An 18,745-nucleotide genomic window follows, 5' to 3' on the forward strand; every position below is an offset into this window, starting at 1 on the left:
GTAAAAGTGGACAATATAATAGCGAGCTAAGGTCAATGCTAATCGATGTCGAACTGAATATCAATTCTAGCAATAGTTAATACTTAACGCTGCGTGTGTGTATGACGAGGAGAATGTCGCCGGAATCGACCATGTAAACTGTTTCGTCCGAGTCCTTTGTCGATCGAACAAAATAATTAACGAAGTGAACCGGGCATTTGAATCGATACAATTTCCGCGCCTATAAGCATGTGTTATACGTGCCCGTGTGTAAGGAGCGAACAATTGTCTGAAATCACCTGTACGGTGTTACGTAACGCTAATTAAATCCTGCCGTCAATAATCACCGGATTGCCGATTATAAACATTGTCAAATGACGACGCAACGTGGCGGTATAAATAATGCTCTATCGTCGCCGACGATATTTTGAATCAAGTTATAATGGATATTATAATAATCATCAGAGCAAAATTTAATCGCGGATCTTTGTCTATTAATCCGCGATCGACTCGCAGACGATCGGACGGGAGTATCGTGACATTAAGAACAAAGATACTCGATAAGAAAATTCCTCGGGGGCAGAAGCTTAATAATTCTCTATAATATATTTAGGAACAAAATTCTTTCGTATGTATACAATTTTCCCCTGTGTTATATTACTTGAAGATAATATTGATTTATTGAAGATTCTATTTTTTATTTTGCTCTTATCGCGTATTACGCCTTAGGAACGATATGCGCGGATTTAGTTTGATTTGTCACCGAGCAATGGATGAAAAACTTGCTCATTAAAAAAAAAAAAAACTTAATTTCATTAGGTCCCTTGGATAGCGTTAGGTGTCGAATAGAAAAAGAAGAGGCGAAATGAAGAGGCAGGTATATTAAGTTTGATCGAGGGAGTGCCTCGTATCGCGTTTCCCCCTCTTCCCCCCTCTCCCCCGTGTTCATATATTAGCCGCTTTAAAAATCTACTCGCCATCCTTCTGAGTAGTCCGTTCACGACTCCGACCTTTACATTCGTACAGCATGTCGAACCAATCTGGTCGCGACATCACGCGCCAAATATGCGAGGTGTGGCGAAACGGAAAGAAAGAGAGCAAGACAGATAGAGGGAAAGAAAGAAGGAATGAAAGAGAGAGAGAGAGAGAGAGAGAGAGATCGCAAGCGGCGCCCACACCGAATTCGCGCCATGCTATTAAGTTTCTCAACGAGAATCAGCGGTTCGATATGTAAGATTGAGGGGTACGTACAAATTGACTACAGTGCCGGAATGAAATCTGAATTGTTTTAAGTTAGCTTGACGCAGAGTACATTGAGACAATTTATAATTTTATTCAATAATTCACTGTTAATTATTGACAGTGATATAATGCGTTCGCGAATGAAGAGAGAACGATATGTATGCGTTGCTACTATTTAATCTAATCTCATAGAATCGGATCTACGATTCTCGTGTGAAAATAATTAAGCGGAATGGAAACTACGGGGTACAATCTGTTAATTGACACGAATGCCGGTTATTATTAGTATTAAGTTTATTTATAGGATTATTTACGATAACAACGTTGTGTCGAATCGCGCGATGGCGCGAAAAGAATCACGCGGCTTCAATCGCCGGAGGGATTGAGTAGAACGAGCACGGTACAAAACGTGTATCGGATCAGTTGTGACACGAGAAAAGGGGACCCAATGGCTATCTATACTACACTCGAACAACGCATCTTATCCGCGATCTCATCTCTCACTCGGTTACAAACTAACACGCCGCGCGGGCCATGACCCGCGCGCGCGCGCGCGATGTCCGCTTCGGCATTTTTATATTTACGTGCCGATAACATAAAGTCCTCCCTCCCTCCCTCCCTCCCTCCAGCCCTTGAGCGTTCCGCAGTTTTTAGACGAGAGAGTGCAGTTCGGTGCAACGAACTCTCTATAAATGCAAAAATACTGCTGTAATATCGAGAATGACTTTATGAATTTATATCCTTGGCTTAAACGAAATTTTTTATCGACACTGTTACGTGGCTTGAAATTTTATTTACTTTTGATTACTTTATTAATTTGTATCATTAATCTTCAGTATTCTACGCTCTCACATAGTCTGGCCTCGTATATATGCGAAAGAGAAATAATAAGAGCTATAAGCGCTAGACTTGGCAATGTTCCGATACTGATTCCGAGATCCGCGTAATAAAAGAGAACACGTACACATTACGAGGATAATAATTAATATCTACTTGCGTAATGACTCGCGCACTCGATATAATATGTCTTTCACTTTCACTGGAAGGACAGAAATCAGTAGGTCGCAGCGCCGCAAAAGACCGTAACGACTAAAACAGCGATATCGTTGGAGAAGATTTTTACCTGACTATCAGATAAGCATAAAAAATTTTTTTAGAATCGCAAAAAATTATCGAAAAATTTTATCTAGTAATTTCCTACATATCTTCCAATATATAATATATATATATATCTATAATATATATTTATGTATCATAAAACATTTGTTAAATATTTTATTATCTTTTAAGCCGCTATGATAAATTCTTCCTTTTTTTTTTAAACAAGTATTATAATTAAAAATCTAGATAAAAATTATCGTTTGTCTATTATTAGGATTTAACCAATTTATTTATTATATTATTACAACCTAACCTAACACAGTAACGGAGAAACGCGAGTTTGAGTAATTGAAGTCAGTCCCATTTATTTGTCAAGCCTCATTCGATTTCATGCGCTCAGGTCTTTTGTCTCCTAATCCCTAATCCGCAATCAGGGCCCATTGTGTGTGGGCATCGGGCCCGTGGACGTATACCGGTATACATATGCTCGCGCAACCAATCGTGAATGTTAAAGCAAGAAGGGATTATGAGAGATTAAAATCGTAAGACAGAGAGAGATTGAGAGTAAAGAGAAGAAGAAAGAGAAACAGAAGGGATGCTGAGTCCGTAAAGACGAATGAGAGTGATGGAAGAAGAGGACGGAGAGGAAGAAGAATTTGGGCGCAGGAAAGACGAGGACAAGTATTCGTTCACGAGACGAAGATGAGCCGCAACGTGGGTTCCGGCGGATAGGAAAGGGAATGAGGGATATTCAAATAAGTTGATTCGTTAGTCGGCCGGATTAATTTGCTACGACGGTATCGGATGTGCCGGCGCATTCATTAGGCGGAATGTCGGTAGTCCTCGTAGTTGCTCGTTCACGTGTGCGGATGGTACGTCCTTTGCTGAATGCACAACAAACTGCTACGAAACAAATGGCAGAAACTTCCTCTATACAAAGAAAAAAAAAAAAAAAAAAAAAAAAGAAGAAAGAAGAAAAGAAAACGTTAAAATAAAAATAAAATAAAATTTATTATAAGAAGAAATATATTCGCAAGAAGAGAATCTTTAATAGAAAAAGCACATCATAAAAGAGCGAAGGGATTAGAATCCCATAATATGATAAATAATAAAAGTTGCGAGCTTTGGAGGATGAAGATAATGTATATTACTGTGCCCCGCAAGGATCAGAAAGCCATAACCGGTATCAATAAGAATAAATTTCGACTTAACGTTTCAAATATTGGATTAAAGCGATAAATGGTATTTAATACGCGCATGTGTGCGTATTGTATTTTTTTCCTAGCAATATTTTTGTATCTTATATGGGCAGTGATCTCAACTGATAAGAAAATTAAATTTACAGCCAAACTATAAACATCGACATTACTTCTCAAAAGCAACCTTTATTAACAATAATGCAGAATTTCAAAGCGATTAGAAAATTTTTTGCACAAGCATTTTAGAATTCGATATGGTTCATGGCGTTTTATGGCGTCGTGGTGGTAATAACAATGTATGCAAGAAGTGAGGAACAGCCGAGTATAAATATAAAATTTAAGAATGAACGATGATAGAGCGAGTTGAAAATTGAAGACATATAATGGTTCCTATATGCTAAAGAGAATAAATTAACAGTATATGCTAAGCGAAGAGAAAAAGAGAGGAAAAATGCAATAAGATAAGAGGAAACAATTATTCAGGATAGTCTGAGAACGTATGAGAAAAATAAGAGTGAGCCGCAAGTTAAATCGAGCGTGTTAAGTAGAAACCGTCGGTGTTCTGATTCACTCGACGAATAAGTTCGACGAGTTCAGCTACGAGTATACATACACGTGGCTGTTAGAATCTACATATATATTCGTCTCCGCGTCGGTGTGAGACAAAACCATGTTTCTACCCGAGGCGAGAGAGACACGGACGTAGGAAATCGCATGCGAGGAAGAAGGAACGATGCGGCGAAGAAAGAAGAACAGCAACGAGTGTGAGAAGAGGAGAAAGAGAGAAAGAATAAGATGGAGAAAAAGAGAGGCCCGAACAAGTGCGAGGGAAGAAAGAGACAGAGAGAGAGAGAGAGAAAGAGCAAGACGGAGGAGCGGTCTGACTGGGCGACAACTATTGTCACCGATGTGAAATATTGTTTTTCATGCCAGGCACACAACGCGTATGCACGAATAACGACACGTCGATTAATGTTCGCATCGCCAACCGTATGACCGTCTATTAATAGCGGCGTCGGCGCACGCGAGATTTCTGGGTGGTACCATCGATATCGTCGAATCGAAGCGAGACGAAAAACAGGGGTAGAGTAAGAGGGATGAGGTGAAGGCGTAATCGATCTCATATTTAGAAATCATAAGCCGCGCGTTAAGCTGATTAATAACCAAGTGATCGGAAGCGAAGGAGAGAAAGAGAGAGAGAGATGGAGAGAAAGAGACCGATCGGCAATTAGCATAGATATTTCTTAATTTTCGGCAATTTGCATACCCTAGCGAGTTTGCTACGTTACTATTCATGGACACGGGCTTCTTCTCTGTCGCCTTCCTCCTCTCGCGACACATCGGACGTTTTAATTTTTAAAGCGATCTAAATTACGCGTTCTGGCGTTTACGAGCGCTAACGACATCGTTTAATTTCATTTCTCGTCCGTCGCGCCTCCAGAACGCGGACTCACGAATAATGGTCCACCGATCGCGTGGACAGCTAATAAGAGAGCGGCTCGCGTTTATTTAGTGCTTTGAGTTCCAATGCCATTTACGCGCAACGAATATATATATATATATATATGAATTCTGCTTCACTTAATTTGATTATATTCCACATCGCGCGAGATAAACGCGATAAAAAAAGGTGCGAACGCACTCGTCAGAACTTAATCAGATACCATCAACGATCGCAAATAGACGCAACCAGCGGCACCATCGGAGTATATTCGCCAATTAGCGCGGTAATTCACTTCAAGCGCAGCACACAATCCTGCTGCACTGTAGTAAATTTCCGTTGACGGTTCAATGACAATTCATTTGAATAAAATCTCTCTTCTTTAAAAGGAAAGAAACAAAGAAATACATAACACAGATTCACCGTGATATAAATATATACAATATTAACGGTCAAATTCATAATGTTAATAAATTACAGTTTACTTATAACAGTTTAGTCAATCTGTTTGCGTTCCATTTATTTCTTTCTATTTAATTCATCCAGATTAAGAAATAAGATCCAACGATGTTGATTGGGAAAAATCGTTCGTATTGGGAGAAATCGATCGTAATGCTTTTTCAGAATGTTAGCAGTGGAGATTTTTTTATTCGTCGCAACGTTTGACCTCCAGATTCATAAGGTGCAACTCGATTTAATCAACCGTCATCATCATCATCAGTAATCTGCCAATCGTTTGCGAGAAATTACAAAGATAATGGCTGTGTGCATGAATAATAATAATGCACAAATAATAGACCTATATATATATATAGACACAAGATTCTACTTGATAGTCAATCTATTCTAGAACAGAATTTGTTCTTGAGATAAAGAAGTATGCAAAAGTACGTATGCACAATCTAACATTTAGTTTTTTATTTTCATATATTTTATTTTAAATCAATGATTTTATATTCTCTCTGAGATTGAGAAACACGTAAATACTATCTTCGTTTACTTTGCATCTTTATAGAGAGAGAGAGAGAGAGAGAGAGAGAGAGAGAGAGAGAGAGAGAGAGAGAGAAAAGATACAATTATACATAAAATAACAAGCGATAGGCTAAAAATAAATTGCATTTTTTTTCTAATGTTTCACATTAAATATCTGCGTAAAAGAAACATTCTCATTGTAATAGTCTAGTGTCTAGTATATATTTGTTCTCTCTCGTTTATTCTTATTTATCGAGAAGAAAAAAGCTAAGAGACTCTTCGAGTCAATCGAATTGTCCATCGACGTCCAGTTACGTCTCGAGATGTTCTTCCGATGCAATCGGATCTCCTCTGATTGACAGTGTAGCAGCACAAAATCGTAATATTGTGACGGAGCTTGTCGCGCGTTACGCAGTATATATGTATATTTGACAATCGTTTCAATTAAGCACATGGCAGCGGAGTAACCTGCTGCTCGTTCCTCAACACGCGACGCGACACGTATAAAAGCTAAGCGTAAGCCGATGTAATCGAGAAACACACATAGTCGGGAAGTCGTGTATAATGGAGGCAATTAAAATCGCTACGAGGGTACACTCTGTGATCGGACCATCTCCCCTCCCCCCACTCCCCCGACATAGGATGTATCTACAACCCTCTCTGGAATTATTACGATCGCGGGCGATAAATATTGATTTGTTCCTCGACATCGTCGTCTTAATCATTTATCATTTTTCTTTCACATTTGGATTAGACAGCGTAGATATCTTTTAGTTGAAAAAATACGTAATGCAATTAAAAAAAAATATGATTGTTATCGCGTTTGTTATTGTAAATTAAATTTAGCTGCAACTTTAAGAGATACAGGCGTATTTTGTAATTATGAAATATTTTAAGAAAGAAATTTTAATTGCCCGAATAATGATCCTAGCTAGCGATCTCGTTCGATCGCTCGCCCTTTATAAGTGTCCGGTTGGGATCCGCTTCGGCACTCGCGGATGTATACTCAACAATACGTAGCTAATAATGCAACAAAAGGGCCCGCCGTAACCGGTTGAACCCGGAAAGATCATCCGGCTGCGGCTTAAGCCGCGTTAACAAATGCAAATCGCGGCACGGCGACTTTTCTTTCCACGAGGATTAAAACCAAGTATCTGTCTTCTCTTGTTCGCCTCCTTCGATTCTCTAGAAATGTCGTTTCTTTTGTCTATTTGTGTATTGCGTTATTTCATATAATATTATAGTTTGTCTGGTTACGGATCATGGGATCCAATGACCATTGTTGGCATAAATAATAATCCACGATATATTAACGTCTATAAAATAGGATAAAACATTGAAGAAGAGAACGAATTGTATAACATTGACATTGTAGGCAAAACGATCGTCGATTCGCCTGTCGATGAACAATCGCGATATGCAAATCTCTTTCTCGGAATAGAAAGACTCGATCGCAAAAGTTACTCGTATCGTCCGGCATGAATTTTCCCCACTAAAACTCGATCGATCGCCCCGGGACAAAAGTAATTAATCCAAGAGGACGATCACGGCGGCGGTCTCGTATCGTCCACGCAAAAAGATCTTCCACATATAGAGCGGGAAAGCCCGCCGAAACACGATTACGCCGTAATCGGCGGGTAGAGGCGAAGCGTGGAATTATCAGGATTTAAGGAGGCAACAAAGTGCGTTTTTACGAGGGTCCGTCCAAGGATGGCCTTTATAGTCTACCGCAAACTCGTATTCTCTCTCTCTCTCTCTCTTTTCAATCCCTCTCCCTTGCTCTTCCATCTGCCAACCTTCCCTTAACGCATACGGAGTGTATATATGTATGTATATATACGCAGAAATAGCGGAATAATCGCTGCTGAGATATAATTAAGCTACTAATGACCATCGTGGACTGTTCGTGGTTGCAGCCGGCCGGCATCTCTCATCATTGATGGGAGTCTTACATTCGCGATAATTATCGAATAAAATAAACACCTCCGAGGGAGGAAAAAGGGACACGCGATGAATCAAAACCGTCAAGACTCGGCATGATCGCGCCGTATCATCTCTCGGCGAGCTCGGGATGCGTTCCTCGACCAACGGATCGAAAATACCGCGAACGCGACGACGAGATTTCGGGGACGGCGCTAATCGATATTATTACGTTAATAACGCGCTTTCGGACGTAATGGCGACGCTCTCGCGCGGACGACCGGGCGAGGCGCGTAATGAGCGCAATTACGCCGAGGAATGCTCAATTTGTTGGTAAACCGACGCCGAGGCTCGGCCAATCTTCGGATAAGCAGCGCGCGAGATTTTACCGAGAGAAAATTGATCCTTTATCTTCGATCAACCGTCATGCACGCCGGATCGATAATAAACAGAATAATAGACCAAATCATGTTGATCACCGGCGTAAGTTGAGCGCGTGAGTGCGAATTTTCAATTTTGCAAGGTATCGAATTTAAAATTATGGAAATTATAAATACCAATTAAAAGTAATATTCGTAAATTAATAATGCCGCAATAAAATTATAAAACTAATCCCTAATATGCGACATTGTTAAGGAAACCTGATAATGCGCTTTTCTATCAAGCTTTTGTATAAATAAAAATTGTATATTTTAATAAGTGTGTAATTAAATGCGTCCGAAGATAAATCTTCGATAGAGCTAACGCGACGAGGAAAGCGAGAAACGTACATTGACTCGAAAAATCGGAAACGCGCGAATATTTGTGTTAGCGTCGAGAATGGATCGTGCGTGCACCTCTGTCACGCGTCGTTTCTTGACGAATGTTCGAGCGGGAGATAAGAGAGCAGCGCACATAATCGTGCGTGCGAGACAATCCGGAGAATGCTGAGCGGTATTTAATACCTGTACTTTTACACCGTACATCTCGTACACCGATTTATATTAATCAAATGTGCACAGACACACACACACACACACATACACGCGGATGTATTCGGAGAATCGTGCCCGTGACGTTCGATGCCCGTATTAAGGGACAAGAGGCAGCACGTTGTTGGGACTTGTTACGAATAATTAATCCGTACTAAGAATGTGACGTGTCTATGGACTTCCCATGGGATTTAATGTTTTAATATAGCGCCTATTTTTTTCTTTCAATTTCAATCAAACTAAATCAAATAATACATGGTGAACGTGCGCGATAAATTTACACGTTCTACGAACAAGCTAGCTAAGATTACATACGACGAATATTTCATTGTAATCGTTATAGAAAGGAATAACGAATCGCAAATGTCAGCGCAGAGAGTTTACGATTCATACGGTTCAGCAGTCACCTCGCGACGAAATTCCGATGAATTTCTCAATCCGAAAGATACATGTCGCGGGGTACTGATACGTTTTATGGCGATTTTAATTCCTTGTCCGCCGTGTCGAAAGGCGAGACGATACGCGAGGAGATTGTTTAAAAGAAACGACGCGGAACGGAGTAATTCAAGAACAATCATCGAAGAGCCAGCGGGGGAGGGGAAAGCGAGTAACGAGCGTGGAGGGATTCCTCTCGCGCGGTGTATTGGCCGCTACCCCGGCTTTGCGTTAGCAACGGACGGTCGAGACGCGTACGCGGATAAGCCGCGATAATAGATTATCATAATAAACGGCATTGTGCCCGACATAAAGGCGCCTAATACCGGGACCTCGGTCATATTCACGGTTCTCTCTCTCTCTCTCTCTCTCTCTCTCTCTCTCTCTCTGTCTTTCTCGTGTCGCGGAGACCGCCGGAAGAATAATCGTAAAGAACGCCCTGCTTATGGATCAGGTAGACTTCCGGAAGAGAAGCAGGGAGCGAGGAAAAGAAAGAAAGATAGTCCCAAAAGAGCCTAACGTAACTTAACGTAATTTGGAAAACGGGAAAGACCGGTCTATCGTCAATCGAATTATTCTCCCTAACACGTGCGCTCGTTTCATTTGTTTTATCAGAGCTTAATCTTCTCAGTTCAACTGCACACTTGCGGTATATTATTACCTTTTAATGTCGAGTGCATTGAAAATACGAGTTGCATCGAGTTGTTCTAAAGATGCAAATAATTTGCATTATATGGCGAGTATATTATACGATTACTAAATTTTTCACGATTAAAATATTTTAGCCGTAAATTTAATCCTATAAAAAATTATTTATGGTAGAATAAAAAAGGCTCATACAAAAGCATATGAAATATTATTAAATTGCTACCGTTCAATCATTTACATAAATTACTACACGCTATATCTAATATATATTCTCTACGATATATCTATTGTATTATATTAGTAATATCGGAATTATTTGTGTCATCAGATAAATAAATAATTGCCTATAACGATTTCTTCGGCAGGAATTTGCGCGAGGAAATCGCGATTACGAAAGGGCCACTTGTCCATTGTTGCGGCCGCATCGAATATAGTAGCACGCTAATGATGCATAATTATACGTGCCCGTAAAAAATATGGATCGACCGATCGCAGACTCGGAGATTTTCGCCGCTCGTGACTAAAAATCGAGTGTAACGACAAACTGCGAGGCAGTGTTACCTGTTTTGGCCCTAAGAGATTCCGCAGCGCGGAACGGCTCGATTCACGGAAAGATCTGATTCCGCTCGGCGGAGTTTTACGACGACCGGCTTCCCTAAAATCAATGCGTTTCACGTTGAAATAATTTACGGCCGCTTCTAATTCTCTCCTTACGGCATACGCGACGCCGAGCGAAATATATCTTGGCGATTTTATCCGGATCTTGTCACGTGTGTGTTGATTGGGACCCTATCGCGAGGTGATTTCCGTAAAGTTCGTCTCACGGAAGAAAGGGTCGGATGAAAATCCGTGGCTATGAACGCACTTAAATTATACCAACGAATTCCGACGTACGCCTGGCACACGCAAGCGACAATGCAACGATGACGAATATATTGTTGCACGCGTCCAAGAGGATCTCGAGCCGCGATGCCTTTATACGCGTAGCTCGCGCGTGCTCTTAAATAGCATCTGTTTATTGTCGCGCAACAGAGAGACCTTTCTCCGACTTATTCTCCTCTTTCGATGTCGGTATCAACCCCTATGTTAAAATTTCTACGAATTTTTTATGTAAATATATCGGATGAGAGAGATTCCCCTCCTCTCCTCTTCAGGAGCACACGACGATGAATATATATTTTCTTGCACGCGCGTGTTATGTGCTTAACCCTTTCCGACTCGGCAACTTCGATCGTAGTCGTATATTTTATGCAAATTGCATAAGAAAGTTCGTATAATAAAAAATCATTTATGTATAAGTACACCTTCCAATCTTTGTGTAAGTTAGAATTTAAAAAATATATATGTATATACATGTACATATATATAGAGACAATAAGCGTCACTCGATTAATTAAATGTTTGAACATTTAGGATAGAAAAAAAATAGAAGAATAATTTCTACAAACAATAGTAGAAAAAATATTAATCTAAATTTTCTTACATTATAATAATATTGATGCATAATAAGAAAGAAAAAGAATATATTAAAAGTATTTAACGTAATAAATGTAAAGATTGAAAAAATATATTTCATGTTACTTTGTACAAACGTATAATTAAAAAAAATTAATTCATAACATAAAAATACATTTGCAAGATGTACCAAATGTCAGATTCTTACCTTGTATTTCGATACATAGAGAATGTTTTTAACGCACACATCGCAATTCTAGAATGAAGTACAATTATTATTATTTGAGAAAAGCAACAGAAATTCTATTAAACATATCTTTACTCAAATATTTTTCTATTGTATTTTTGTCGAGATAGTAGAAAATATCCTACCCCCAATCTCTCAATTTTCCAATTTCTTCGCATGTAATATATTCTGAGATAATTTTGCAAATGTTTAACAAATTGTTGCGTGACAATTATAGTTGGAAAACTTAGCAGTAGATTCGTTAACAAAAATACTCGAGGGAGAGAAAAGAAATTATTTTATGTAACTTCAAAAGAAGAATCGATTTAATAACAAGGAGAAATTCTGAGAGAACATTTACGAGATGCGTTCATAACCACGGCGGTGATAACTCATAGTTCAATCGGGCTTATTTCTACGAGTTTTATGTAAATCTACCGTGAGAGAGGGTGCCTTCTTCTTTATGAATACGAGATTAGGGCGCTGCGAAAGCCACCGCGGCCGATGGTTCGAGAACTAGGAGAGAGCACGAAACGGGAATTCCTAATCGACGAACAGACGAGACAGACGGCGGCCTGTGCCACCCCGTTCATTATAAATTGTGCTTATTAGTTAAAGCCGGTACAGTTCCACGTGCAGTTAAACGCTAACGTCGCGATAAGTCACATTCTTTTTTTTTTTTTTCTTCTTTATCATCGATGTCAAAATCTGCAGCGGAATAATCGCTACGCTTCGAAATTGCGAGCTGCAAGTATCGTTTCGTTTCGAAAACTAATTTTAGAATCAGATGATATTACCTGCGATGCATTTACGCATCGCAGGTAATATTAGAGCAGAATAGCCGGAGCTAATCTTATCACGCGAACGAAGATAATATAATTATATCGATATACCCGGTTGCATTATCTTTCGCGATTCCTCTCGCAAGCGGCGATAAAAATTGCGATTAATACTAATGGGGTAAACACACGCAATGTATACGTAAGAAAATGTGTGCGGAAAACTGTAAAATTATTACGCGATAAATACTTATTACGAAAATTCAGAAGAAAACATCTCGTGGATAATGAATCGAGATAACTAACTCGCGAGAAAATAAATCAGTAATTTTATAATCAACTGCTACTCGCATTAGCATGCGTCGTATCGACTCGATTCCACGATGCGCGTTTAATTTCCCTCGCTTGCGATTATCTGCGGTAACGTAACGGCAAGCGTGCATACGTCGCATCGGTGCTCGATCAACGACGTAAAATTTTACGGTTGCTTCGTGTCCTCGAATCAGGTCGTCGGGTATTTTTCAACAGAGAGCAAAATATCACGGATTCCAGGCCACCGGCGCAGTTCGAGTTTCGCATGTTCAACCCTCAATTCGCGCGTCATTGAATTTTTTCACGTAGTCTCGCGATATATCCGAAATTAACATAATAAGCGATACTTTCGATCGTAATATTAATTCATTGATGTTAACTACACGTTACAGATAATAAAGCATATCGTGTCGAATTAATTTTGTTAGATCTAGTGAAAATATATTAATATACAGAAATTTAAAATTCATATAATAACTAGTTTAGAGATCTCTCTATTGACTTGATTTAGAAATATTATAATATAAATATAAATTTTAACGTGTGTTTTAAATATACGATAAGGGATAAGACAGATTATATATAAATTTGATATTGTTTCGCCATTAAAAAATGCAAAATTGATTATATATTTTTGTTCAAAAATATAATTCAAAGTTATATACAGCAAGAAAAAAAAACTACTGTTATTGAAGTATAAATGTTTTCAAATGGAGACATATAGATAAAGCGTTACATATATGTTCGGCAGACATAAACTACTGTTATTTTTACACAGACTGTATGTCTACGCTGTTAGAACGTATTCGTATTAGCTATTTCGATATTGAAAGAGATCAGATATTTATATTGTTTCCAACTCTATAAAATTTAGTTACACAATTGACAATGAGTTATAAAAGAATCTAGCTTTTTTCAACTACACTAAAAATGATCGTTGCTCGAAATTTATTATATCAATAATTTATTCATAGAGATTTTTAATTTTCTTAAAAATGTGACAAACCTTCTCCTTCATCAACTTGTTCCTTCGGATAATAAACTTGAATAATAAACTCTGGGTAATAAACGACAGAGGAAAAAGAAACAAATCTCTTTACAAAATGGTATACGTCAATTATTTCGCGCTCTAAGTATAGGTTTCGAAAATTTACGCGCATTCCGCGGAGAATTCGCGTAGTAACGCCGGCGATCACCATAATTCACGTCCTGCATTGTTAGCGTTAAGGACGAAGCGTATGTCGCTACCACTCGTGGACTAGGCATGTCCGTCCATTTCGTTGCGAACCGATCGGACTTGACAACTTTTTTCATCGCTTAATGTCGACGATCACGGTCATCGTGTCAATTAAACGCGGCTGCGCGATAAACGCGAGGGCCGAAGAATGAACGCCCTCGTTTTTAATTGAATCGGCGCAAATCGAGAGAACCGGCCCCTCTTGAAGCCCGCCCGCTCGGAATGTCCATTAAACGACTGATCGTTTCAGATAGGGAAAGTATCTAGAGTCGTTTTAATGGGGCTTGATCGCGCGAGATAACAGGATTACGTTTCGAATCGTCGTCGAAAACACGACAGCGCGACCACGTTCGAATAAAGATTGTGACGAGTACTTGGTTTCACGAATTGGACAATCAAAGGAATCGTAAAATTAAAGGATTTTTTTTTTATTTTATTTTTTTTTTATATCGAAATCGACAGACGTATTTAAATGAATACAACGGATAGACATTGAAAATCGGGACACATTGGAAACTTTGGAGATAAATTGTGGAAGCGACGCGTTTAAAGATCTATAATTCTTTCTTCAAATGCGTTACTAATTATCTATCACATTATACTCTCTAATCGAATTTTTAAATAAATATAATTAAATTATTCACAGTCACTTTTTAACTATCTATGTATTCTGACATTAGAGAGATCGCGGAAACTTTCGCAAAAGTATTATTACATATACGATCTATCTCTTTTAAATAGCTCTTTTTATAATCTCTACATGTATATATGTAAATTTATATTTATTTTTCAGGTATATTATCTTTTAGATGTAATACAAGAGATAGAGAAAGAGATCACGAGCGCATACATACAGATGTATGATTCTTTTACTCAAATTTCGAGCAATTAAAATTATCGAACCGCACTAACAATAAATGCGATTAATTTTTCGACGCAGGGCGTCGCGGTGATTTCAACGCGCGGCGTCGTATCCGTAGAATTCGACGACTTACCGGCGCCAGCGCGACGAGATAACTCGTCAATCGCTGGTGACAGAACGAAGCACGCGATTGGATTTCCGTGATAAAGCCCGCCGGTGTACAAGAGTAAAAATATATTTTAACGAGCGTTTTAATTGTCGCGCGAGCCTCGTGCCTCCGCACGGCCGCAGATAAGCAAGTTACACACAAAGCGAGATAATAAATTATAGCTATTTTAATTGCCGTCCGTCCGCCCGGCCGTTCTTCCGCGAGAAAGAGAGCTTCAAGTCGTGTCTCGGCAGAGCCATGGCGATAACGTTTGGTCCCGGGCGATATTCTATCCACCAATCCTCTAATGATTTATCGTCGTAAGAACGAACGAACGAACGAACGACCGACGGCTGTTAAATGTATTTCGCGGATTCGACTTTTGAGACGGGGCGCCGCTCCGGCGAAACGAGTCACTTAATCTCAATCGGTTTTTTTGTCCGCCCGTACTTTGACCACAATGAGATGCGCTTAGGAGCTGTTAACGTCGCGTTATTAATAACAAACGATACGACCATAATCTTATATTACAAAGTCGCAAGTGTGCGAATAAATCAATCACGTTTCTCTCTATAATATTAATTGACCGAAAATATATAAAATAATCTATAAGTAATTTCATGGCGCGTTATGTTTTCTTTCGAGATTATTTCCTACGTAGCGACCGCGTCAACAATTTTGGCACAGAGCGATGATTAATGCATTTGCGAAATAATCGACATTGCGAAACTGCGGATGCACGGCAAAAAAACCCGGTGTACTCGTTTAAGCTTACTCGCTCTAATTAAAAATAGAGAAAGCGAGTGAGAGAGAGAGAGAGAGCGAACGTTTCTTATGCAAGCGTTCATGCTGTCGTAATTAATTAGCCCCGGGGGAATTTGTTACTTCCCTCACTTATCCGACTAAACAAAAATTGCAGAAGTATTAGAAAATTCAGCAGTGAAAAAAAAAATCGCCGTTTTGTATCTTTCTTTTAAAAGAAATCACTTTTGCACCTAAACATTGGTACCTTTATATTAACAATACAAAAAAAAAGTACAACAATACGGTTATACAAGAAAATAATAAAAAAAATTAAGCGATACACACATATATTATACAATATATATATATAATTATGACAAGTTAAAGATCTTAGGGAAAATTGCGTGTGATAACAAAGATATTTTATTTTAATATTTGTAGAATTTTTTATACTTTTTTTATTTTAAACGTTGCCTATAAACAGAGAGAGAGAGAGAGAGAGAGTAAATATATTTAAATAAGTATTTATTAATTTAAAGCTATAATAATTTAAATAAAAATTTAAAATTTTTGAAATAATGTTTTAATATCTTTCTTAATAAATTTTTTATATTCAACAATTGTATCTAAATATAAAAAATGGTTACATAATAGTTGACTGTAAGACTATTGTATCCTTATGATCATAGTAAGTTTGTTCGTTCTTGCTCTTTAATTTTTTCGATTTCTATCTCTCCAATGTTCTCTCTCTCTCTCTCTCTCTCTCTCTCTCTCTCTCTCTCTCTCTCTCTCTCTCTCTCTGTCATTCAAAAAGCTATAGAAAATGCTATTTTATTTGCAAGGTAAAGAGAAAGAAAACAATAAAGCCAAATAAATTAATTTTATTTTTAATATTTGCACTATTTTTATTTTCCAGAGAAACTCAAAATTTTTAATTATTAATTAAATTGGTTAATTCTAGTTTTATTAGTTTATCTTCATATTTCTTGTATCGTTCATCAAGACGATCGCAATTAGACAAACGTCCGTGACGCGAGTTATGTTTCACTATCGCAAATATCCCGGGATCGCTTTCATAAATGAAACATGTAAAGCTTGATTGGATACCGTCGTGAAATATGTTAAGAGTTTAACGCGCATCCTTACTCTCTCGTCTTAACTATCGTCGATTAATAACGAATAATTTCAGCCACGACTATTAATTACAATCAATAATTCGCTGCACCACGATTTTCTCACGATCGCGAAATAATTACGAAAAACAGAAAGTGACAGTGGATCCGTTTCGCGCCTGTGGCGACAGCAATTACACTTTCCAACGCCAAACTCGTCGTGTATATCAATCGCGTTTAATTAGTCGTTGACGTAATACCATGATCATGTGGGCGCGGGAATAAATCGCAGCGATGTATACATAAGAAGTAACGGCAACGCGACATCATCGACCCCGATGGTAAATTCCCTCTCTCTCTCTCTCTTTCTCTCATTTTTCTTCTTTCTTTCTACCTCTCCTTTTCAGAAAAAAGCTCATACTTATATTAATTACTAGCAACAGATGTCAGAAAAAGTACTTGTTCTTGTGAACCGTAATTAATTAAGCACAAATCTTAAGTTTGTTTTGTGAATAAATCTTGAAGAAATCTCGTAGCAGGAAATATATACTTTTTCTTGTGATAATCCATCTTTGTCAATGCTTCTTTATAGAAACTTTAAAAAGAACGAGTAGAACATAGGTGAAAGCAGTAAGCGTTAAATTTTCGAGAAAATTAAAGATGGTGTCTCGTTAAGTTTATATACTATATAAGAAAATATATATTGATAGGGCCGTTTTGTATTAGCAAAAGCAATTAATGCATCGTAATATTTTACAAATTTAATGTCGATTAAATCTCGAATAAACAAATTTGCAATTAAAGCCTAGTAAAGAGAGTATTCAATTTCGATAATTCTCATTTACGTCTAAATACAAATATTCATAGCTATTGTTTGTTGTATTGCATTTAATGCCACTTGTTTAACTTTATTTTGCTATTTTATTAAGATTACAAGTTTGAAATACTGCTCTGTTCGAATTTATTAAACGTCGATTAAAACTTCTTGTGTAAAACTTTATTTATTTGTAAGGTTACATTGATTGTGATTTTATCTAAGATTTTAGATTTCAGATCTTTGATTTTATGAGTTTACAATGACAGATCGTCTGCGTAAGAAGTAAATGTCACATGGCGTGGCCAGGCGCGTTTGACAATTGACGTATCAACCGGATCATCATTGACATTTTCAGTAAATCTAAACACGCTTCTTTGAAAATAAGATAAAGACAGTGAGAGAAAAAACGCGATATCTAAATAAATATCGTACTTTTTAACAGCCGGTGTATCGTGCCTGCGGACGCGATCCCTAATACCGGTTCCCTTTATCTCTACGCACGCATCGAAATCCTCTGTGTCGCGCACGTTTTCATCGCGAACTCTCATCGCACAAATTTTGTTGACCGTAAAATCTTGTCGCATGCGTATCCTCTCTTCCCATATGTCAAATGAATTGCGAAGAATTTGACGTTTTCACATGCAAATTGTGCGATTCTACAGTATTAATGGATAATGTCCCTATGTTACGGAAATCATGTATTACGTCATAAGACTCTGAGATGTCAAAGAGAAATGACAACATTGAGAATTGTTAATACATTTTTCAACATGTATGATAAAATTTTTAAATTTTGATAGCTGCGCTATAACAGTCTCCGCTTTCTCTAAGAATTTCGATGACACCTGTCATGGTTAAATGATTTTTTATATCATTTATCTTTGCGAGGTAATCGATTGCTATGTGCCAATGTGATTAATATTTAAGATAAATCTCCTTGAACGGAATGTAATTGAAGTTGGTTAGCATTGTCGTCGATCAACAGTCGATCGGACAAGAAATCGTAATATTCGATTGTGAAACGAAAGTCGATGAGAGATTCCTAAGTTCTTAGCGAAAGCCTACTATTTGTAACGTGTTGAGAATTTTGGCGTGAAAATAATAGCGTGGTCAATTACAACGCTTTAAGTAGGATACAATAAAGA

At 38.0% G+C, this 18,745-nt stretch overlaps 1 protein-coding gene across 19 annotated transcripts in view; it reads right to left on the reverse strand.

The window, feature by feature from the left end:
- Positions 1-18,745, reverse strand: part of Zfh2 (Zn finger homeodomain 2) — a 313,903-nt gene that overhangs the window by 115,321 nt on the left and 179,837 nt on the right. The window lies entirely within an intron of this gene.

This window comes from Polyergus mexicanus, unplaced genomic scaffold (genome assembly GCF_030449975.1).
Source record: "Polyergus mexicanus isolate NDT 795.1 unplaced genomic scaffold, iyPolMexi1.0 SCAF_19, whole genome shotgun sequence".
NCBI classification, from domain to species: Eukaryota; Metazoa; Arthropoda; class Insecta; order Hymenoptera; family Formicidae; genus Polyergus; species Polyergus mexicanus.